This window comes from Schistocerca cancellata, chromosome 4, assembly GCF_023864275.1.
Source record: "Schistocerca cancellata isolate TAMUIC-IGC-003103 chromosome 4, iqSchCanc2.1, whole genome shotgun sequence".
Taxonomy (NCBI): domain Eukaryota; kingdom Metazoa; phylum Arthropoda; class Insecta; order Orthoptera; family Acrididae; genus Schistocerca; species Schistocerca cancellata.
This window is the reverse complement of record NC_064629.1, coordinates 190,424,822-190,450,382: the sequence shown is the minus strand read 5'-3', so window position 1 is coordinate 190,450,382 and position 25,561 is coordinate 190,424,822. Positions and strand designations below refer to the sequence as shown.

The window sequence follows — 25,561 nt, the reverse complement described above, 5'->3', positions numbered from 1 at the left end:
TTTTACAAATAAATTCATAAAACCTTGTCAGCATCACCAGGAAGGATTCAGGATTCACACTCATTGCAGTGGAAGTTCGAAAACATAAGAAAATAATTTTTTTTACGTGCGAAATTTCATGATTTTCACTTATTAATGGCTGTATTTGTTGCTATAGGTACACTTTTCTTCATAAGTTAGAAAGATTCTTCGATGAATTTTGCACACCATACATACCATACTCACAGGTGTATGAAACTCTAGAATTTATTTAATTTATGAAAAAACGAATGAACTGTTATATTTTAAACTTCATGTTTAGAAAAAAAACACAATTTTATAGTTAATTACCGCAATTTTTACCTCAGTTTTTAATAGTTTTGGAAAATTCTTGAGTTTCATACACCTTTAAGTATGGTTTGTATGCTGTGCAAAATTCATGGAAGCATCTCTCTTACTTATGAAGAAATGTGTACCTATAGCAACAAATGCTGCCATTAGTAAGTGAAAAAAATGATGAAATTTCACACGTAAAAAAATTACATCGTTGTTATGTTTTAGACCTTCCACTGCTATGAGTGTAAATTCTGAATCCTTCCTGGTCATGCTAACGAAGTTTTATGAATTTATTTGTAAAAGTATAGGCAGTGGAAATTGAAATGTCCTGTGGTGCCTCTCCTGCTCCAAGTCTGCCCGTTTGACGTCCTAACCCCCTCAAACAAATTAGCCGGCCGAGTTGGCCGAGCGGTTCTAGGCGCTTCAGTCTGGAACCGCGCGACCGCTACGGTCGCAGGTTCGAATCCTGCTTCGGGCATGGATGTGTGTGATGTCCTTAGGTTAGTTTGGTTTATGTAGTTCTAAGTTCTAGGGGACTGATGACTCCAGATGTTAAGTTAGAAGGGTGGCGAATCTTATGCCCGCAGTTACTTGAGTGGATGTTTCTTTCCATTGTGGTATGTGGGCATCAGCTGCCTACATATTATTATTACTGCTACTGTCGTTTTTAGAACAATAAGGTTCTGATGCCGTCGCATGAGGTCGTTTGCAAATGTGAACAGGGACGAGGAAGGAAGACTAACATTAACCTCCCGTCGACATGGAAGTCATTAGAGACGGAGCAGAAGCTCGGATTGTGTAAAGGAAGGGGAAAGAAATTCGCCGTGCTCTTTGAAAGAAACCATCTAGGCATTTTCCTGGCGCGATTAAGGTGAATCACGGAGAAACTAAATCTGGACGGCTGGACACGGGTTTGAACCGCTGTCCTCCCGAATGCGATTTTGGATATGTGGTGTGCGTGTTTCACTTTTCAGTGTTATAGGTTTTCAGAGTAACTTGTACTAAAATTTATGTTTGTCTTTCACACGTACGCTGAATGACAGTCGTTGAATTCTAATTGACGTATGTCCATTATACTGAATTTAGCTTAACTTGGGCGGAGCGTTTGTAATGTTGCTGTTCAATGTTACTACGAATCGTCTCGAATACATAACGGTACCTTTTATCTTTTCGTTTCATATCCGTAGAACTTGTATGGTTATTTCAGTGACCAAGGAATGAGTGTACGGTACGTGCCGGGTTCTTTGCGAGAAATAGCTCATTCACATGCATTCGGCGTCTTTTTAATAGCTAAACTCTTCTCCAAACACAGAGCTATCGTGGGATCCAGCCTGTCCACGGAGGTGAAAATAGTCGCTAACCTACTTGACAAATATATTATAACCCAACCTAACTTAACAACTTTTATCCCGCCAAACGCTGACGAAGGATATATGACGCACTGTGACAAAGCTGTCAACGACTCGCCACGAGGATTGTAACAGTCGACGTGCGTGGTTGTGTGACGCAGAGGTGTGTCCCACGGCAGCGGCGGCAGTAGCAGCAGCAGCAGCCAAGGTTAACTGCAATCAGCGCTCTGCGCTGGCCGCTGTCCCAGATAACCCGTCGGCCAGCCTTTGAGAGCACCGGCCTGGTTCAGACTACCTGGCGCTCAAACGCCACCGCTGCGCTTCATAATATCTTCACAGTTCTCCTCTAGACTTCACAATTACATTTACACTCCTCTCATTATTTGGCGGCAAAATTCGTTGGTTAAAGAAATTCAACGCAATTTCTTCATGCACAAATAATAAACTACTGGCTATTAAAATTGCTACACCACGAAGATGACGTGCTACAGACGCGAAATTTAACCGACAGGAAGAAGATGCTGTGATACGCAAATGATTAGCCTTTCAGAGCATTCACACAAGGTTGGCGCCGGTGGTTACACCTACAACGTGGCGACATGACGAAAGTTTCCAACCGATTTCTCATACACAAACAGCACTTGACCGGCGTTTCATGGCGAAAAGTTGTTGTGATGCCTAGTGTAGGGAGGAGAATGCGTACCATCACGTTTCCGACTTTGAGAAAGGTCGGATTGTAGCCTGTCGCGGTTGCGGTTTATCCTATCGCGACATTGCTGCTCGCGTTGGTCGAGATCCAATGACTGTTAGCAGAATATGGAATCGGTGGCTTCAGGAGGGTAATACGGAACGCCGTGCTGGATCCCAACGGCCTCGTATCACTAGCGGTCGAGATGACAGGCATCTTATCCGCATGGCTGTAACGGATCGTGCAGCCACGTCTCGATCCCTGAGTCAACAGATGGGGACGTTTGCAAGACAATAATCATCTGTACGAACAGTTCGACGACGTTTGCAGCAGCATGGACTATCAGCTCGGAGACCATGGCTGCGGTTACCCTTGACGCTGTATCACAGACAGGAGCGCCTGCGATGGTGTACTCAACGACGAACCTGGGTGCACGAATGGCAAAACGTCATTTGTTCGGATGAAACGAGGTTCTGTTAACAGCATCATGATGGTCGCATCCGTGTTTGGCGACATCGCGGTGAACGCACATTGGAAACGTGTATTCGTCATCGCCATACTGGCGTATCACGTGGCGTGATGGTATGGGGTGCCATTGATTATTCGTCTCGGTCACCTCTTGTTCGCTCTGACGGGCATTTGAACAGTGGACGTTACATTTCAGATGTGTTACGACCCGTGGCTCTACCCTTCATTCGATCCCTGCGAAACCCTACATTTCAGCAGGATAATGCATGACCGAATGTTGCAGGTCCTGTACGGGCCTTTCTGGATACAGAAAATGTTCGACTGCTGCCCCGACCAGCACATTCTCCAGATCTCTCACCAACTGAAAACGTCTTATCAATGATGGCCGAGCAACTGGCTCGTCACAATACGCCAGTCGCTACTCTTGATGAACTGTGGTATCGTGTTGAAGCTACATGGGCAGCTGTACCTGTACAAGCCATCCAAGCTCTGTTTGACTCAATGCCTATGTGTATCAAGGCCGTTATTATGGCCAGAGGTGGTTGTTCTGGGTACTGATTTCTCAGGATTTATGTACCCAAATTGCGTGAAAATGTAATCACATGTAAGTTCTAGTATAATATATTTTTCCAATGAATACCCGTTTATCATCTGCATTTCTTCTTGGTGTAGCAATTTTAGTGGCCAGTAGTGTAGCTTCGCGACTGCTACAATGTTAACTGCCGGGTAGTCACTGCGCAAGCGCAGAGAGGTACTGTTCGCGCTAATGCGTTTGCCTGCCTTCAGTTTGCCATGTGAGGCCGTTGTGTGTTTTTTCTGCGTTTGTGTTACTAGCGCACAGTGACTCCAGACTGAAACAGTGATGCCTATTAGTACTTAAAAAACTGAAAGGCAGAAAACTTAACTGTCAGTCTCGGGAGACTGTACATGAAGTTTTAATGTTTATGGAAGGTGAGTTCACTCGGGAAGGAACATTCCAGTGCTAAAGTTCTACAGAAAGCCGAAGTGGCCACAGGCGTTTCGCGTAGCACTATCCAGAAAATTAAAAGGGAAGGCAGGCTATCGAAACCTGGCGGAGGATGGAAATTTGCAACTTCAGATAAAAAACGTAAACGCAAAACAATTATAGATATTGATAGTATAGATAAGGTGGTTGCTAGGAGAATTGTTTACAACTTTTATTTGGCCGAAAAACGAGTGCCTACAGTGGAAGGAATTAAACGGAAGTTTGAAGAGGCTATAGACTTTCAAGGCAGCAACGCTAATGTAAGACGGTTTCTAAAGAAATTAGGTTTCCGCTGGAGAAAAAAAAGGAAAACAAAATCATACAGGCTCGTATTTTTGGAGATAATCCACATCAAAGAAAATAATTGCATATTTGAAGCAATTAAAGAATCCATTGCTATATTTTTGGCTCTGTTAACTAGTGCTCTGTGTGGTGTCACCGCTAGGTGGTAGCCTTTAAATCGGCCGCGGTCCGTTAGTATACGACCCGCGTGTCGCCACTGTCAGTGATGGAGGACCGAGCGCCGCCACACGGCAGGTCTAGAGAGACGTACTAGCACTCGCCCCAGTTGTACAGCCGACTTAGCCAGAGATGGATCACTGACAACTACGCTCTCATTTGCCGAGACGATAGTTAGCATAGCCTTCAGCTAAGTCATTTGCTACGACCTAGCAAGGCGCCATAGCATTTGATATTGATAACATGTACCGTCAAGAGCGATGTACACCAATTGTGGATTAAAGTTAAGTATTATATCAACTACGTACTTTATTTGCTACTATTAATTCCCTTAACTGTTCCAGACCTCACGCCAGTCAGCGTGTAATTAAACGCGTGCATTTCGGCCTCCTCTAGCAACACAGTGTTGGCTCTTCTGCCAACACTTCACTCTGTATGCAGCAAGTTTGTATGTTGTGGGGAGACAGGATGAGCTGGGTATGGTGGTATCTGTTGCTGCTCCCTTTCTGTAAACTTTGAAGATGTGCGAGTTGTTTTCTTTACTGATGTTTAGATCAAGGAAATTGATGCTACCATTGTTCTCATATTCCACTGTGAATTTTATATTTCCATCTTGTTTATTGAGTGTGCAGAGTATGTTGTTAATATCATTTGTGTCGCCATCTACCAGGAGTAATGTGTCAACAACATAACGTTTATAGTAAATGATTTTATCCGTAGAGCTTGAATTTTTAGCAAGAGTTTTCTGCTCAAGGTGGCTAATAAAATATTAGTAAAAAGTGACTGCAGCAGTATAAATTATTCCACATAATCTTATAATACATTCTCAGTTCTCAAACAACATCCATATAACATGGATAAATTTAAATTTAATTGGTGTTGTATTTGAGTACCATTCAGCTCAAGTCGAAATAACGAGTTAGTGGACTGCCGTATGAGCATCTCTGCTTGCTCGCCATAGTTTGGCTCGTGTGAAATCTATTTTTACCTACTTTCGTCACCGGATACGCCACCCAGCGCCTTTTGTTAACATCACAAAAAGACAGGAATCATTTAGCCCTTAACAAAAGTGCCCATCTGCTTACGAAAGCCAGTCTGCCTTCGCAAAAACAAATTTTATGAATATGGAGGGACAAAGAGGGCATTGCTTATTGCGATTTGTCCTCTTTGAGTGTAATCACCATTGTTCACATTTACTGAAACGAACCGAGACGTCTGGCGGTTGCAATGAAAATAAGGTCCCGGAAATAAAGCTCAAGAAAACTGGGCTATATGAAGCTAATTACACGATAGGGCTATCGGCACACTGCTAACCTTACCGAAAGAAGCTGATCTGAAGTTTTGCCGGGAGATCATGCCACATTGCGCATATTATTCTGATCTTGTATCTTCATATTTTCACCTTTTCCACTCTCTACAGAATAAACTTCTAGGCCCGGCCGCTGTAGCCGAGCTGTTCTAGGTGCTTCAGTCTGGAACCGCGCTGCTGCTACGGTCGCAGGTTCGAATCCTGCCTCGGGCATGGATGTGTGTGATGTCCTTAGGTTAAGTTAGGTTTAAGTAGTTCTAAGTTCTAGGGGACTGATGACCTCAGATGTTAAGTCTCATAGTGCTTAGAGCCATTTGAACCATTTTTGAACTTCAAGGAAATTTGTTTTCGGGTGAAAATGAGTTCCGAGCTTGGCTTGTCAAACCCTTTTACCCCAAAGTAGCGTATTACTTGAAGCATGGGAAAGGACATCTACCTAAGAGATGCCATTCTCTTGTAGGTAACAGAGGTGAATGTATTATTGATTAATAATTTCTCTTATATTCAGTACATGAATGACTACGATCCTACCTAGCGAGGTGGCGCAGTGGTAGCACACTGGACTCGCATTCGGGAGGACGACTGTTCAACCCCGCGTCCGGCCATCCTGATTTAGGTTTTCCGTGATTTCCCTAAATCGCTCCAGGAAAATGCTGGGATGGTTCCTTTGAAAGGGCACGGCCGACTTCCTTCCCCATCCTTTCCAAAAATCCGATGAGACCGATGACCTCGCTGTTTGGTCTCTTCCCCCAAACAACCCACCAGCCAACCAACTACGATCCTATGCAGCTATCTGATACATTTGGAATTGCCTTTGTGGTAAGAAGATGCAACATTGTTTTGGCAACCGGCACTGTGTCCAGGAAGGTAAGTGTCGCTTCGTGTCAGTGGTGGTACACAGGAGATGATAGGTATTATCTAAATTTCTGCACTCATGCAGATTATCTTTTTACAGTGAATGAGAAATATAACAATATGTATTGTGCAATTGCACTATGTCGTATGCGAATGCCACAAATGCTGTTTAAAATGTTCAATACAACGAAACTACCTTAGAAACGCATTGTGAATTTAATTACGTAGAAAATTGCTGTGTGCATTAATAATTTATCGCAGTTTTCTGCGAATGTCATTATAACGACGGCTTGCCGAGCGAGGTGGATCAGTAGTTAACGCGTTGGACTCGCATTCGGGAGGACGACGGTTCAAATCCGCGTCGGCCGTAAAGATTTAGTTTTTCCGTAGTTTCCCTAAATCACTCCAGGCAAATACCAGGGGGGTTCCTTTGAAAGGACACGGCCGATTTCCTACCGCATCCTTGACAAAATCCGAACCTGTGCTAATGACCTGAATGTCGACGGGACTTTAAGCCCCAGTTTTCTTTTCTTTGTGAAGGCTTCGAATTATTTTTGTAATACCAAGATGTTTCAGACTTTAGGGCTGATCACACTAGGCCAATATTTCCGTCGTCTGTCTAATATCAGGATGAATATTAAACAGGAAAGCAGCAAGTGGGGGAGTGTGCACACAAACACGGTTTCACTGGATTGTCAGGTGTTGGCGACCATGGAAAATATATGCCCGCGCGGTTGGCCGTGCTGTCTAACGCACGGCTTTACGGGCGGGAAGGAGCGCCTGGTCCACGGCACGAATCCGCCCGGCGGATTTGTGTCGGAGTTCGGTGAACCGGCCAGTCTGTGGATGGATTTTAGGCGGTTTTCCATCTGCCTCGGCGAATGCGTGCTGGTTCCCCTTATTCCGCCTCAGTTACACTAAGTCGGCGATTGCTGCGCAAACAAGTTCTCCACGTACGCGTACACCACCATTACTCTACCACGCAAACATAGGGGTTACACTAGTCTGGTGTGAGACGTTCCCTGGGGGGTCCACCGGGGGCCGAGCCGCATAATAACCATGAGTTCGGTGTGGGGCGGAGGAGGGGTGAAGTGGACACGACTAGGTGAACCACAAATCTTGCTCCGACGCCTATCCTGGAATAGATAGAAGAAGAGATCAAACATGAAAAGGAGAGGAAACTAGTACGATAATGGTTACGCTGAGAGATGTTAATGGAGTACTTCTTTGAGAACTGATTTAAAGAACCAAAAGAATATTTCTGTACACTGAGAATATCAAAATCTGTATCAGCTATCGACAATATAATGTACTGGCTTAAATACTACACAAAAATATTTATCTAAAGGAAGCCGTATCTGCAAAAATCGAAACCGGAGGAAGTTTTATTTCTTCTTGCTAGTCAAAGGTCCGTGAAGACAATCTTGTTCATCTGACCTACGATAGCAGTTAAAAAATTAGACTACCGTGTCATCAGTATCAGGAGCCATGATGTCGATCCTCAAGAAACCAATGACGGATAAGAGAGAGGAACAAATACGTTATCCTAGTGAACTAGTATGCAGGCTTATCTTACGTGACAAACCGTCGCTGGTAGTGAGATAGGAGTGGGAGAGCTTACACGACACTTAAGTGGACAGTATCCTGTAAATCATTTTCCTATATTTTCCTATCAGTCTGGCCGGCCGGGGTGGCCGAGCGGTTCTAGGCGCTATAGTCTGGAACAGCGCGATCGCTACGGTCGCAGTTTGGAATCCTGCCTCGCGGATGGATGTGTGTGGTGTCCTTAGGATAGTTAGATTTAAGTAGTTCCAAGTTCTAGGGGACTGATGACCTCAAGCCGGCCGAAGTGGCCGTGCCGTTAAAGGCGCTGCAGTCTTGAACCGCAAGACCGCTACGGTCGCAGGTTCGACTCCTGCCTCGGGCAACGATGTTTGTGATGTCCTTAGGTTAGTTAGTTTTAACTAGTTGTAAGTTCTAGGGGACTAATGACCTCAGAAGTTGAGTCCCATAGTACTCAGAGCCATTTGAACCATTTTTTGATGACCTCAGCAGTTAAGTCCCATAGTGCTCAGAGCCATTTTTGATCCTAATAGTCTCAGTTTTTGTTAACTTGATTCAGTTATTTCATGATGCAACGTGTTCCGACTTATGACATCAGACAAAAAAACGGTAAAACAGTTTGACGAATTAGAAATTTTCAAATGTCTCAAAGATGTATTTTTTCTTAAGGAACAGGTGCAGTTTGGAAACAAAAATTTTTGGATAGTTTCAAACCCCTTCTCACTCTAACGTAAAATAGTCTGGCTGACTAGAGGCTAGTTTTCTTGTCTGTTGATGCTGGTGAGATGCTCCTTTCCTGTCTTGTTGGGAATTTACGTATTTTTGATGATTTTTGTTGAGGTTCAAAAATGGTTCAAATGGCTCTGAGCACTATGGGACTTAACCTATATGGTCATCAGTTCCCTAGAACTTAGAACTACTTAAACCTAACTAACCTAAGGACAGCACACAACACCCAGTTGTCACGAGGCAGAGAAAATCCCTGACCCCGTCGGGAATCGAACCCGGGAACCCGGGCGTGGGATGTTGTTGCGGTTTTTGATGTGTATGTGTGGTGTAAATGATTCTGTTATGTTTTTTATTCATGACGACAGATGGTTTCGATTTACAATACTTTGTTCGTTTTCGCTACTATGTATTCTAGCCTTTAATTTGCACGAGATTCTCGCGCATAACGCTAGTGCCCCCTCTCGTGGCTTGACACTAGGACACAGACAAATTGGTTTTCATGTTTTCTATGTATGCGAGTGCTTTAAATGGTTCTGATATGTTTTATTTATTAAGACACGGGGTTTAAATTAGCACAACCTTTAAAATTTTGATTTGCATGATTATGTATTCCGGAGTCTTAATGTGCGCGGGTGTCTCGCGCATACCCCTAGTCCCCTCTCTCGGTAAAATTGTCTGCCCTACGCCTTCCACACACTCTTCACGCTAGTTCACAGGCTAAGTACTGATAATATGCCATGTTCGCATCGACCATCTCTTTATAATTATGCTGTAGAGAGGGAGGTGATATTTTAATTTCAACTACTGACGACGCCTTTGGCACGATTGTTTTATGCATCTCCACTGCAGGATGTGATTTTAGTAAGTGACAAAGTTTTTGTGCTTGCAATACTTTGGTAATTTTCATGGTTACTTGAGCTATAACAGCAACAGTTATGTTGCTATGTTTTTTTCTAATGAAGGTGTCTTCCTGTCAAGTGTATTTTTGCTACTGATGAAGTTATATTTAGATACAGTATACCGAAATCTTCATTCTGCAACTGGATGGCTGTTATTATTTACCGGGAATACAGAAACAGCTAATACGAATATAGATAGACCTGAATATAGTAGTTTTCTGTTTCAGCATTGATTTTAGCTTACTTTTTTTCATCAGAAGTGGTTATTTTACTTTCTGACACTGATGCTACTCTCTGGATTTTGTTGTCCACTGTTTACGAACTTGTGAAGAATTCTTTTAAGGTGTTGTTTATTACAAGCTGCACCACTGTGCAGTAGAAATAACCCATGCCCGAACCAACATACCATGACAGAAAACTAATACATCGAACTCTATCTGTAATCCACGTTAATTGCTTTTGTAACTAATTTTTTTTGTGGGATGACATATCTCGGAACATGTTGCAACATTAAGGAATGTTAGCAAGTGAGCAAATAATTGTGACTGAAAAAACCTGTTCATAAATTTTAAAAAACCGTGGCGGTCTAATAACAACCAATATGATTTTAAGTTTACTGAAGACTGTTACAGTTACAAACATAAGATTTCTCATCATCGATCATCTGATTTCCATAATCATGTCTACTTTCCACAAATCTTCAGGTCTAGCTAATGGTTCGAGTCGCTAGTGATCGAAAATGTATTAGATATTGTACGAAATCGTGCAACATTTAATCTCTATATCGATTCTGTTCGCTCGCGGTATTTATTTGCCTGCGTAGATTAAATGTACGTTATTGGGAACTGTGACGTCAGTGAGCCATGTTTTCTGACTGGATATATTAGTGAGCATTAAACCAGGCCACGTGTTCGGCGATGCGCGTTATATCATCGTACAGTTCCCACTGAATTGCAGCTATCCATTTGCTGGAGTTTAATTGAGGATTATATTGAAATTCGGAAAATTTGACCACGAGATTTCAATTTATATAGATTGATAGCGTCTGGTGTAGTGATTCCGTAACGGGGTCAAGCACGACATAAGAACATTTTGACCTTTGCAGCACGATTTGTGGTGAGTTCTTTCAGGAACACCGTAATTGTGGCCAAAGTTGTCCCTAACCGAGTATATTTATTAACGTGATTTAATCCCTCAAACAGTAACTACTTATTTATTTCTTAATTATTATTATTATTATTATTATTATTATTTCTTTCCTTTCTCAAACGTAATGTCTGGTTAAAAATGGAAAGTGACGCGGACTTTGATCAAGCGTGACTTCCTTTTAACTGTACGGTATATGTTACATTGCATTTAGGAACTTTCGGGTAATTGAACATGTATCAATAGTTACAGATTGCTGTAGTTGTATATATACGTTTGGATGTATCTGTATTGCGTTGATGTACTGGTGGATATTGCGTGGTATGACTCCTGTAGTTGATAGTACAATTGGTATAATGTCAACTTTATCCTGATTCCACATGTCCTTGACTTCCTCAGCAGTTGGATGTATTTTTCAATTTTTCTCCTGTTTTCTTCTGTATTTTGTTGTATTGGGTATGGATATTTCGATTAGTTGTGTTAATTTCTTTTTATTGGTGAGTATGATGTCAGGTTTGTTATGTGGTGTTGTTTTATCTGTTATAATGGTTCTCTTCCAGTATAATTTGTATTCATCATTCTCCAGTATATTTTGCGGTGCATACTTGTATGTGGGAACGTGTTGTTTTATTAGTTTATGTTGTATGGCAAGTTGTTGGTGTATTATTTTTGCTACATTGTCATGTCTTCTGGGGTATTATTATTATTATTATTTATTTAAATTGTTTAGACCCATAGAAGATCACACAAAGCGAACTACGATCTGTGATTGCTGTTTTTCTCGTCCTTCCAGAATTGTTTCATCCTCTCGCTATCTTTAGCTCGACGTTCTTCTGTCCATTTTCCCGCAGATCTTTTGGGATTTTCTTCTGGTGCAACTTCGCAGCAGTGGATCTTCTGTCTGAAGATTTTTCAATCTGCCTTGTCTGTGGATGTGATATTGGCACTTTTGAGATCAGTTTTAACTTGTTTGATCCAGACTGTTGTTTTTAGTTTCTGGGAGTACATTAGAATATATTTGTTAGTCTGTTGTCATCCAGTCTCATGACATGTCCATAGAACTTCAGTCGTCGTTTGCGGAAGTCTGTTTCAATGTTGGAGTATTTTTCTGTTGTGTATGAATGTAGCCGATATCCTTCGTCTGTGACCTTTGGATCCAGCATTTTGCGAATGATTTTCCTTTCAACTTTTTTGATGTTGTCGAGATCCCCTTTGTAATTGAGGCTTAGGGTCTTGCATGCATACAGTATTTCGGATCGGATGACAGTCGCATAATGTTTAAGTTCTGTTTTGATATTCATGCACCTTTTGTTGCAGATGTTCGCAATTTTCCCGTATGCTTTTCGCAGTTTGACTTCACGTGCTTTTTGGGCTAATCTTTCTGTTCCTGTGGGTTCGATGATTTCACCCAAGTATTTTAAGTGATCGACTCTGCTTATTTTGCCGTATTCTGTGAAGAAATTTTCTGTTTTGACGTGTTATGTGGCCATAAATTCAGTTTTTATGATAGAGGTTTGGAGCCCGACCTTTTCGGCACATTCTTTCAGAACTTCGATCTGACGAATTGCTGTTTGTTCATGCTCCGAGAGGGTCGCGAGATCGTCAGCGAAGGCTAAACATGTGACATTGATAGTATCCCTTGATTTTTCCTAGCATGATGGGTCTCCAACTGCTTTGTTTTTTCAATTCCTTTTCCTTTCCCATTCTTCGATGACCTTATCGAGAACGATGTTCAAGAATAGTGGGGAGAGGTCGTCACCCTGTCGGACGTCGGTTTTGATGAGGAAAGGGTGGGAGATTTCTCTGCTGATCATGACTTTGAGGTTCTGTCGGTTAGGGTTTGTCGATCGATGAAGTCGTCGTGTTTGCGGGTCAAGATTGCTTTCTCGGAAGATATTAAAGAGGGACTGTCGATCGATGGAGTCGTAGGCTTTCTTGAAGTCGACGAATATGCAGATGGTTATTTATTATTATTAATACTGATGTGGTTCACTCTCGATGGAAGATCTTTCAGTGGGTGCAGCACCCAAATACCATGGTTTAAAAGGAAGATTAAGGGTTTCTGGTCCCGTCGACGACGATATCATTAGAGATGGATTTCTAATTAGGGAAGGAAATTGTGCGTACCCACTCCAAAGGAAACATCCGTACAATTGCTTTATTCTTTTTAAGGAAACCACGCGAAAGGTTGGTTGGTTGGATTAAAAGAGGGGGGGGAGGGGAGAAGGGAGCAGTCACCGGACTCGTGCCGGCCGGTGTGGCCGTGCGGTTCTAGGCGCTTCAGTCTGGAGCCGCGTGACCGCTACGGTCGCAGGTTCGAATCCTGCCTCGGGTATGGATGTGTGTGATGTCCTTATGTTAGTTAGGTTTAAGTAGTTCTAAGTTCTAGGAGAGCTGCATCAAACCAGTCTCAAGACTGAAGACCACAACAACAACAAGTTCTAGGGGACTGATGACCACAGATGTTAAGTCGCATAGTGCTCAGAGCCATTTGAACCATTTTTTGAACCGGACTCGTTCTGAAAGAACCTGGCGCTAGGCGAACGCCACAGTGGTGCACTGGGTCGAGTAAACGCAACGCCGAGGGCGCCGCCACACCATAAACCAGACTCCCATAGTCAGTGCAGGACTGAACAAGTGCTCTGTAGAGCTGCAGCAGCGGAGGGCATTGAGGTGCTGCCAGCATTTCCCGTTAAGCTGACGACGGTGAGGTAGCCAAGTCAATCTGGCATCGAAAACCAGTCCTACGAATCGATATGCCTCAACTGCAGTGAGTGGATCGCCATTAAGGTGAAGTTCTGGTTCTGGATGAGCGGTGCGACGTGGACAGAAATGCATGACACAAGACTTGGCGGTTGGAAACTGGAAGCCGTGGGCTACAGCCCATGACTGCGCCTTGTGAATGGCTCCCTGTAAGCTCCGCTCAGCGACACCAGTACTGGAGGAGCAGTAAGAAATGAAGTCATGCGCATACAGAGAAGGCGAGACAGATGGCCCTATAGCTGCTGCTAGACCGTTAATGGTCTCTGAAAATAGAGAAACACTCGATACGGAGCCCAGATGGACTCCATTCTCCTGAATATGGATGGAAATATGCGAGACACCAACTTAGGCACGGAAAGTACGAAGCGACAGGAAATTCTGGATGAAAATCGAGAATGGTCCTATGAGACTCCACTCGTATAATGTGGCAAGGATATGATGTCGCCAAGTCGTGTCATATGCCTTCTCTAGAAGAGCGTAGCGTTCCAAAGGATTGGAAAAGGGCACAGGTCATCCCCGTTTTCAAGAAGGGACGTCGAACAGATGTGCAGAACTATAGACCTATATCTCTAACGTCGATCAGTTGCAGAATTTTGGAACACGTCTTGTGTTCGAGTATAATGACTTTTCTGGAGACTAGAAATCTACTCTGTAGGAATCAGAATGGGTTTCGAAAAAGACGGTCATGTGAAACCCAGCTCGCGCTATTCGTCCACGACACTCAGAGGGCCATAGACACGGGTTCGCAGGTAGATGCCGTGTTTCTTGACTTCCGCAAGGCGTTCGATACAGTTCCCCACAGTCGTTTAATGAACAAAGTAAGAGCATATGGACTATCAGACCAATTGTGTGATTGGATTGAGGAGTTCCTAGATAACAGGACGCAGCATGTCATTCTCAATGGAGAGAAGTCTTCCGAAGTAAGAGTGATTTCAGGTGTGCCGCAGGGGAGTGTCGTAGGACCGTTGCTATTCACAATATACATAAATGACCTGGTGGATGACATCGGAAGTTCACTGAGGCTTTTTGCAGATGATGCTGTGGTGTATCGAGAGGTTGTAACAATGGAAAATTGTACTGAAATGCAGGAGGATCTGCAGCGAATTGACGCATGGTGCAGGGAATGGCAATTGAATCTCAATGTAGACAAGTGTAATGTGCTGCGAATACACAGAAAGATAGAACCTTTATCATTTAGCTACAAAATAGCAGGTCAGCAACTGGAAGCAGTTAATACCATAAATTATCTGGGAGTACGCATTAGGAGTGATTTAAAATGGAATGATCATATAATGTTGATCGTCGGTAAAGCAGATGCCAGACTGAGATTCATTGGAAGAATCCTAAGAAAATGCAATCGGAAAACAAAGGAAGTAGGTTACAGTACGCTTGTTCGCCCACTGCTTGAATACTGCTCAGCAGTGTGGGATCCGTACCAGACAGGGTTGATAGAAGATATAGAGAAGATCCAACGTTACAGGATCATTTAGTAATCGCGAAAGCGTTACGGAGATGATAGATAAACTCCAGTGGAAGACTCTGCAGGAGAGACGCTCAGTAGCTCGGTACAGGCTTTTGTCAAAGTTTCGAGAACATGCCTTCACCGAAGAGTCAAGCAGTATATTGCTCCCTCCTACGTATATCTCGCGAAGAGACCATGAGGATAAAATCAGAGAGATTAGAGCCCACACAGAGGCATACCGACAATCCTTCTTTCCACGAACAATACGAGACTGGAATAGAAGGGAGAACCGATAGAGGTACTCAAGGTACCCTCCGCCACACACCGTCATGTGGCTTGCGGAGTATGGATGTAGATGTAGATGTAGATGCCTTTCGAAAATCAAAACAGACGGCGACCAGGTGTTTGCGTCGGGGAAAAGGCTGTGCAGATGGCAGACTCGCGAGACACAAGATTATCAGTAGTAGGGCGACCCTGGCGCAGGATGCCCTGACATGGAGCCAGTAGGCTACGTGACTCCAGGACCCAACACTGCCGACACACCATACATTCCAGCAGCTTACAAAGAACGTTGGAGAGTCTGATGGGCTGATAGCTATTCACATCAAGCGGGTTTTTACCGGGTTTGAGCACCGAAATGATGGTGCTCTCCCGCCATTGCGATAGAAACATGCCATCGCACCAGATCCGGTTGAAGATGACGAGGAGGTGTCGCTTGTAGTCAGAGGAGAGATGTTTAAATCATCTGACTGTGGATCCGATCTGTCCCAGAGCTGTGTCGGCGCAATGTGTCAGGGCACTGAGGAGCTCCCACTCTGTAAATATGGCATTATAGGATTCACTGTGGCGTGTAGTGAATGAAATCACTTTCTCTTCGAGCCGCCGTTTGAGAGTGCGAAAGGCTGGGGGGTAGTTCTCCGACGCAGAGGCTCGAGAATAGTGCTCAGCCAAGTGCTCGCCAATCGCGTTTCCGTCTGCAGATAAAACGCCATTGATATTAAGACTGGTAACACCTGTTGGGGTCTGATACCCGAAAACACGTTTGATTTTTGCCCAGACTTGGGAAGGTGACGTATGTCACCGAATGATCGAGATGGATCTCTCTCAACACTCCTGCTTCCGTCGTCGGATGAGGTGCTCCAGGGAGAGGTGCCTCTTACGCCGCTGTAGAGCTCGCCGACGCTCCTTAATTGCTTCAGCGACTTCCGGCGACCACCGAGGCACTTCCTTTCGCCGCGCGCACCCTAAAGAGCGACGGATCGCTTTTTCAGCCGCACAAACGATAGTTGTAGTCACCTGCTCAACCTCCACATCACTGTTATCTAGTGGGGGAGACCGAGCGAGGTGGCCCAGTGGTTAGCACACTGGACTCGCATTCGGGAGGACGACGGTTCAATCCCGTCTCCGGCCATCCTGATTTAGGTTTTCCGTGATTTCCCTAAATCGTTTCAGGCAAATGCCGGGATGGTTCCTTTCAAAGGGCACGGCCGATTTCCTTCCCCATCCATCCCTAACCCGAGCTAGCGCTCCGTCTCTAATGACCTCGTTGTCGACGGGACGTTAAACAACACTAACCTAACCTAACCTAGTGGGGGAGATTCAACGGTGACAGCAGAGGTGAAAGTTTCCCAGTCCACGCTGTTTAAAGCCCATCTGGGCAGACGTCCGTGGGCCTGACGCCGGAGCAGTGACAGGAAGTTGGGGAAGTGGTCACTAGCTCACAGGTTGTCACGTGCTCTCCAGTGGGTAGATGGGAGAAATCCATGGCTGGAAACCGAGAGATCAATGGCCGAATGTGTGCCATGTGCCACACTGAAATGTGTGGGGGCACCTATACAGGGTGTTACAAAAAGGTACGGCCAAACTTTCAGGAAACATTCCTCACACACAAATAAAGAAAAGATGTTATGTGGACATGTGTCCGGAAACGCTTAATTTCCATGTTAGAGCTCATTTTAGTTTCGTCAGTATGTACTGTACTTCCTCGATTCACCGCCATGATTTCATACGGGATACTCTACCTGTGCTGCTAGAACATGTGCCTTTATAAGTACGACACAACATGTGGTTTATGCACGATGGAGCTCCTGCACATTTCAGTCGAAGTGTTCGTACGCCTCTCAACATAGATTCGATGACCGATGGATTGGTAGAGGCGGACCAATTCCGTGGCCTCCACGCTCTCCTGACCTCAATCCTCTTGACTTTCATTTATGGGGGCATTTGAAAGCTCTTGTCTACGCAACCCCGGTCCCAAATGTAGAGAGTCTTCGTGCTCGTATTGTGTACGGCTGTGATACAATACACCATTCTCCAGGGCTGCATCAGCGCATCAGGGATTCCATGCGACGGAGGGTGGATGCATGTATCCTCGCTAACGGAGGACATTTTGAACATTTCCTGTAATAAAGTGTTTGAAGTCACGCTGGTACGTTCTATTGCTGTGTGTTTCCATTCCATGATTAATGTGATTTGAAGAGATGTAATAAAATGAGCTCTAACATGGAAAGTAAGCGTTTCCGGACACATGTCCACATAACATCTTTTCTTTCTTTGTGTGTGAGGAATGTTTCCTGAAAGTTTGGCCGTACCTTTTTGTAACACCCTGTATAGTTATGAAAAGGTATCGTGAAGTGGTTCGGATAGCCCTTGGGCTAGGGACAAACAGAAGGATCGTCTTAGTGTCACTATTCTACAGTACAGGGCCAAAGTATGAGTATTACACACTTCTTCCTGCTTATATGGATATGGTATCTCTTCTTTCGGACATGTCCGAAAGAACAGACAACATATCCACGTAAGTACCGGGTGATCAGTAAGTCAGTATAAATTTGGAAACTGAATAAATCACGGGATAATGTAGATAGAGAGGTACAAATTGACACACATGCTTGGAATGACATGGGGTTTTTATTAGAAACAAAAAAAATACAAACGTTCAAAAAATGTCCGACAGATGGCGCTTCATCTGATCAGAATAGCAATAATTAGCATAACAAAGTAAGACAAAGCAAAGATGATGTTCTTTATAGGAAATGTCCGATATGTCCACCATCATTCCTCAACAATAGCTGTAGTCGAGGAATAATGTTGTGAATAGCACTGTAAAGCATTTCCGGAGTTATGGTGAGGCATTGGAGTCGGATGTTGTCTTTCAGTATCCCTAGAGATGTCGGTCGATCAAGATACACTTGCGACTTCAGGTAACCCCAAAGCCAATAATCGCACGGACTGAGGTTTGGGGACCTGGGAGGCCAAGCATGATGAAAGTGGCGGCTGAGCACACGATCATCACCAAACGACGCAACGACGCACGCAAGAGATCTTTCATGCGTCTAGCAATAGTTCGTTTTTTTTTGTTTTTTTTTTGTTCTAATAAAACCCCATGTCATTCCAAGCATGTGTGTCAATTTTTACCTCTCTATCTACATTATTCCATGGTTTATTAAGTTTTCAAATTTATACTGACTTTTTGATCACCCGGTATATATTTCTGGCAACACTGGCCATGACCTTCCTCTCTGTGCGGATGCACACATTTTCCCCGAGCTATTACGGAACTTGGTAAGAATGTCTTCCACGAGTAATGAGTGTGTTGGGATGGGCCACTACGAATGTAGTGGAAACATGGAAAGTAAGCGTTTCCGGACACATGTCCACATAACACATTTTCTTTCTTTGTGTGTGAGGAATGTTTCCTGAAAGTTTGGCCGTACCTTTTTGTAACACCCTGTATTTAAGAGGCAGAGGTTGAATTTTGACAGTAAATTTTCGACATCTCTGCCTCCGAGTGTACGTACGGTGCCACTCCACAAGGGGTTATGAGCGTTAAAATATCCCGAAAGTAGGAAAGGTTTAGGGAGTTGATCAATCAGTGCTGCCAATGCGTTCAGGGGAACTGCGCCATCTGGAGGAAGATATACATTGCAGACAGTTATTTCCTGCTCCGTCCTTATCCTGACAGCCACAGCTTCAAAAGGGGTTTGAAAGGGCACAGGTTCACTGCATACTGAGTTCAGGACATAGACGCAAACACCACCTGACTCTCGATTATAGTCGCTACGGTTCCTGTAATATCAGTTACAGCCGCTGAGGGAGGGTTCCGCATTTCCAGGAACCAGGTTTCCTCGAGGGTAATGCACAAAGCAGGTGTAAAGATTAACAGTTGCCGTAGCTCAGCCAGTCGGTAGAAAAAACCGCCGCAATTCCACTGGAGGATGATGTGATCGTGAGGCTGGGAAGGCATGGAACATTCAATGAGGCAGTTTACGCCTCAGGGTCACCTGCTGCCACCGATTTACTTCCTGAGCAGTCTGTATCCATGGTATCTGAGGGTCCAGCGAGATCTATGTCCTCAGAGAACGCCCGAATCTCCATATCATACTCAGAGGCAAAGCTTGTAGGTAGCAGTAGTGTGGGTGCCACCGCAAGACCCTTGGTCTTGGGGGTCTTCTCTTTGGATTTTTCTCGTTGCTCCTTGGGTTTCTCTGGCTGGGAAGGCTTGCCTAATTCAGTCTCCGGGACAGAGGAGGATCGTGAATTCCTACAACCAGCTATTTTTGGGCACTTCAGTCACTGTTTGGAGTCATATTTCCCACTAGCAGAAACCTGGGAAGGGAGCGACCCAAGGGACCCCTTCCTAGCGAGAAGTGCCGAAGAAGACTTACGCTTCTCCGGCTGAAAAGTGGGGACTGGTGTCCACTATGGTTTGGGGGCGGGGGCGGGGGAGGGGGGGGAGGCAGTGCTCCAGAGGTAGGAGGTGTGGGAGTAACAATGAGGGAAGTGCCCCCCCCCCCACCATCAAGGGGGCAGGTGTAGTCTTCTGGCTCGGTGAGCCGACCAGAATTCACAGAACGGATGGGGCTACAACTGTTGTAGCGGCGGGATAAAAGGTCACAGCCACAGGATGTAGACGCTCAAATTTCCTCTTATCCTCAGTGTATGTCAGTCAGTCCTGGGTCTTGTATTCTACATCTACATCCATACTCCGCAAGCCACCTGACGGTGTGTGGCGGAGGGTACCCTGAGTACCTCTATCGGTTCTCCCTTCTATTCCAGTCTCATATTGTTCGCGGAAAGAAGGATTGTTGGCATGCTTCTGTGTGGGCTCTAATCTCTCTGATTTTATCCTCATGGTCTCTTCGCGAGATATACGTAGGAGGGAGCAATATACTGCTTGACTCCTCGGTGAAGGTATGTTCTCGAAACTTTGACAAAAGCCCGTACCGAGCTACTGAGCGTCCCTCCTGCAGCGTCTGCCATCGGAGTTTATCTATCATCTCCGTAACGCTTTCGCGATTACTAAATGCTCCTGTAACGAAGCGCGCTGCTCTCCGTTGGATCGTCTCTATCTCTTCTATCAACCCTACGTGGTACGGATCCCACACTGCTGAGCAGTATTCAAGCAGTGGGCGAACAAGCGTACTGTAACCTACTTCCTTTGTTTTCGGATTGCATTTCCTTAGGATTCTTCCAATGAATCTCAGTCTGGCATATTCTTTACCGACGATCAACTTTATATGATCATTCCATTTTAAATCACTCCTAATGCCTGCTCCCAGATAATGGAATTAACTGCTTCCAGTTGCTGACCTGCTATTTTGTAGCTAAATGATAAGGGATCTATCTTTCTATGTATTAGCAGCACATTACACTTGTCTACATTGAGATTCAACTGCCATTCCCTGCACCATGCGTCAATTCGCTGCAGATCCTCCTGCATTTCAGTACAATTTTCCATTGTTACAACCTCTCGATACACCACAGCATCTGCAAAAAGCCTCAGTGAACTTCCGATGTCATCCACAAGGTCATTTATGTATATTGTGAATAGCAACGGTCCTACCGCGCGCATCTCGTGGTCGTGCGGTAGCGTTCTCGCTTCCCACGCCCGGGTTCCCGGGTTCGATTCCCGGCGGGGTCAGGGATTTTCTCTGCCTTGTGATGGCTGGGTGTTGTGTGCTGTCCTTAGGTTAGTTAGGTTTAAGTAGTTCTAAGTTCTTGGGGACTGATGACCATAGATGCTAAGTCCTATGGTGCTCAGAGCCATTTGAACCATTTTTGAACGGTCCTACGACACTCCCCTGCGGCACACCTGAAATCACTCTTACTTCGGAAGACTTCTCTCCATTGAGAATGACATGCTGCGTTCTGTTATCTAGGAACTCTTCAATCCAATCACACAATTGGTCTGATAGTCGATATGCTCTTACTTTGTTGTCCGCGATGGTTTGCGCGGGGGGGCGGCGGAGGGGGGGGGGCAGTGTTCCCGAGGTAGGTGGTGTGGGAGCAACAAGGAGGGAAGTGCCACCCACCATCAAGGGGGTAGGTGTAGTCTTCTGGCTGGGTGAGCCGACCAGAATTCACAGAACGGAATGGTTTTCGTTTTGCGCTGTAAAACCCTGCAGTCTGGCGAGCAAGATGAATGTTGCTCTCCGCAGTTGACAGGTGGGGCACATACAGTATTGAGATGTGATCGACTTCCACAATCGCGACATGTGACGCTGGAAGTACAGTGGCAAGACATATGGCCGAACTTCCACCACTTAAAGCACCGCATAGGAGGAGGGATGTATGGCTTTAGATCTCAGCGATAGACCACCTTGACCTTCACTGGAAATGTGTCACCCTCGAAAGCCAAGATGAAGGCACCGGTGGCAACCTGACTATCCCTCGGACCCCGGTGGAAGCGCCAGGCAAAATGAACGCCTCGTCGCTCTAAGTTGGCGCGCAGCTCGTCGCCCGACAGCAAAAGAAGGTCTCTGTGGAATTTAATATCCTGGACCATATTTAAGCTCTTATGTAGGCGTGATGGTAATGGGAACATTCCCCAGCTTGTCACAAGCGAGTAATGCCCGTGACTGGGCAAAGGATGCTGTTTTTATCAAGACTGACCCTGACCTCCACCTCCCAAATTTGTCCTATAAATGGCCTACAAAAACCTGTGGCTTCATCGGAACAAAGGAGTCCCCATCAGTTCTCGTATATACGAGGTACCGCAGTGAATAAGGTACGCTGCCATCCTTAGCCTGGCGTTCCTCCCATGGTGTGCCCAGGGAGGGGAACGATTTGGGGTCGTACTTCCTTGCATTGTACTGAGACTTAGAACGCTTAGAGACTGTTGGTGTTTGATCACCAGCAAGTGATGACGTGGTACGCATCATGGCGTGTCATCCGCGCTGATGCCACCCAGTCCGACCAGTGGCCCTCCCCACGGGCGCCACCCAGCCGCAGCAAAGGCTACCTGGCAGGATGGCCATTGCCGGGAGCCATATACTGCTTGGCATACGTGGGGAGTTAACGGCGCAGGCATCAGCAGAACGATCCCTGTGTTGTTGGGAGGGCTACAACCGACAGGGTACGTGGCGTCCCACCACAAGGGACTGGCTGCCGTGCTGGATATCAGGTGCAAACAAGTCCACGGACATCGTCGGTGCAGAAAGCGACACTGCATAGTGCATGGTAGAAAACGCACTGCTCGCTCAAGAGATGGAAACTGAGCGGGACTGCAATGCGGCGACGAGAAAGCGGGCCACAGACCTCAAGGCACGGTGCACCATATGAGGTGTCCTTCCCCAATTGGCTAGCTCTTCGAAAAAATTTGGAAGACTGGACGTCAAACCCTACAGGGGACCATCACATAAAGGCCGAAACGTGTGAAACTCCTCTAACAAGAGAACCTCCCCATCGCACCCCCCTAAGATTTGGTTATACGTTGGCACAGTGGATAGTCCTTGAAAAACTGAACACAGATCAATCGAGAAAACAGGAAGAAGTTGTGTGGAACTATGAAAAAAGTAAGCAAAATATACAAACTGAGTAGTCCATGTCAAAGATATGCTCCATGAAAGACAATGTAAGCGTAGGAGCGCCGTGGTCCCGTGGTTAGCGTGAGCCGCTATGGAACTAGAGGTCCTTTGTTCAAGTCTTCCCTCAAGTGAAAATTTTACTTTCTTTATTTTCGCAAAGTTATGATCTGTCCGTTCGTTCACTGACGTCTCTGTTCACTGTAATAAGTTTAGCGCCAGTGTTTTGCGACCGCACTGCAAAACCGTGCGATTGTTATTGAAGTCGCGAGCTATATTTGCTGGATTCATATTGCCCACGGAATATATCTCACGTATTTAATGCACTCTCGTCCGAAGTGGTGAACAGTCAACTGCTAGCCAGGGAGCCTCGTTAGCAGGAATACTCTCTCTTCCGTGAGCTGTAGTCGACTGACGTCGTGTGTTTCGATGTTTGTTTAGGTGTGGCGTCCCCGTACTACGGCGCAGTTACCTCGCATCGGACGGATGGACAGATAATAACTGTCTGAAAATAAAAAAATTATACTTTTCAGTCGATGGACGACTTGAACCAAGGACCTCGCGTTCCGCAGCCGCTCACGCTAACCACGGGACCACGGCGCTCTAGAGCTCACATTGTCCTTGATGTTGGCTATGTTGCGCATTGACTACTCAGTTTGTATATTTTGCTTATTTTTTCATAGTTCCACACAACTTCTTCCTGTTTTCTCGATTGATTTTGATTCAGTTTTTCAAGGCCTATCCACTGTTCCAACTTATAACTAAATCTGAGGGGCGTGCGATGGGGAGGTTCCCTTGTAAGTAGCCTCTTACGACGGGCAGCAGTACCTCGGGCCTATCTGTCATCTGGTTGGCAAGGCGGGAAATTGGACCCTAGTCCCCCCGAATGATAGGCCAGTGCCTTAAATACAGCGCCATGCCGCTTAGAGCTCTAGTTCGTTCTTCGTGCAGCAGGGGGGTTTACTCTAGCGGGAGGGCCCCATTCTGCTTCGTCACGGGACCGCAAGAGCTGGTGTATGATGTAAAGCTGACGGAAGTGACCAGTAGTACAGTGTGCTCAGATACAACCGTCGTGGCAGAGCAGGAGTCATAGGTTCGTCGTTAGGCGAATGTGGTGCAGCAAGACCGAGCTATCCAATTTAGATCAGCAGCAACGTCGGCATCATTTCACAGAGCTCTAGTGACCAAGACTTCAATCGACAGCCAATTATCTTTATATATACTAAGATGGTATCTGTTCTTTCGGACATCTCCGAAAGAACAGATATCATCGGTGACCATGCAGCTTGTTAGAATGAAATTACAGTGAAATAAAAATCCTTAGCTGCTTACAGACGTTGACATACGTCAACGGGGACAGATGAAAATGTGTGCCCCGACCGGGACTGGAACCCGGGATCTCCTGCTTACATGGCGGGGGCACTATGAATGTAGTGCGGGACAATACGTTGAGAATGTGAGTTTCGCGGGAGGCGTGCCAGAAATAAATCCCCGTAGTCGCGCTATCCTCTGTGTCCTCGGTGGTTCAGATGGATAGAATGTCTGCCATGTAAGCAGGAGATCCCGGGTTCGAATCCCGGTTGGGGCACACATTTTCATCTGTCCCCGTTGACGTATGTCAACGCCTGTAAGCAGCTAAGGGTGTTCATTTCATTGTAATTATCTTTATGTCAAAAAGAGAAAAATACTGAGCATTAAATAAAAAAACAGTAAATTATTTTTAATTCTTTCGAAACCGGCCCCAAGAAAAATGTGCACTATAGAAATATTACTGCCATAATTGGCTTTCGTAATTCATCTTTCGGCCCCTACAGTACCTATCTCCGTAAGTGATACTAGCTGGCCTTACTGTTTTGTAATTGAAGTTGCAGTCAATTCGAATCCCCGAAGTAGGAAATTTGATCAGCAACATTTCAGTGAGAGCATTACGTAACTCGATCCTTTGTTACCTGGATGCGGTAGTTGTTGCCAGGCGGTGCCTCATGAATATTTTGCTACACAAACTACCTGTAAAGCATCCTGATCCTCTTTAAAGTGTTTTTTGAAATGAGAACACGCCACGCTATAGACGATCGTGCGCCGCTTCTAGTGATATATTAAAATTTGCAGATTTGCAGTACATTTCGTTATTTCGGGCAAAATTTGTGCCAAAGTTGGCTTTCACACTGCTCATTTAGATTATCTGCCTGTAACTACACTGATTCAGCAGTCCTCTGCGTACTTCATCGTTATACAGTTTAAAAAACTAATTTCGTAACAGAAATAGATTGTACTGATTGTGCGATGAATGGGAATTTAATGGTCGTCTGAAATTCGAGGGTGGTATCTTTCAGTAATGTGTTAAAATTTGTTTCTAAATCCTTACTTCGTCTGAATACTCAGATAGCAGCTGAACTTTGAACTTTCATGTATTAGTGTAACAGTATTAAGTTTCTCCGTGGTTCACATCAACTTCTGATGGCGAATGTCGAGGCGATTGATTACGATGAGCCACAGCCAGTTCTAAGAACTCGCATGCCTCTCCCTTTGATACCGTTACACAGATGAAATACCTTTTATTAAAGTTTGTGCCGCTGTCGGTGGCATTTAATTTACATTAAATATCACAGGAGTAGCCCTGCGAAGTCTAAAGAACTTAAAAGGTAGCTAACCTTTCGTTAGGAAATCCTTCAATGAGAAAGAGGAGCAACTGCCAACGGGTAAGTAATTCTGAAATTAAATTCCCTTTATCTCATTTTCTCGTCG

General features: G+C 45.0%; 1 protein-coding gene and 1 non-coding gene across 2 annotated transcripts in view; one reads left to right on the top strand and one right to left on the bottom strand.

Moving 5' to 3' along the window:
* The window catches only part of LOC126183988 (calcium/calmodulin-dependent protein kinase type 1-like), a 376,556-nt gene that overhangs the window by 272,280 nt on the left and 78,715 nt on the right, over positions 1–25,561 (bottom strand). The gene's annotated exons all lie outside the window — the stretch shown is intronic.
* On the top strand, positions 24,331–24,404 carry Trnat-ugu (transfer RNA threonine (anticodon UGU)). The gene has a single exon. It is a non-coding gene; the product is annotated as a tRNA-Thr (tRNA).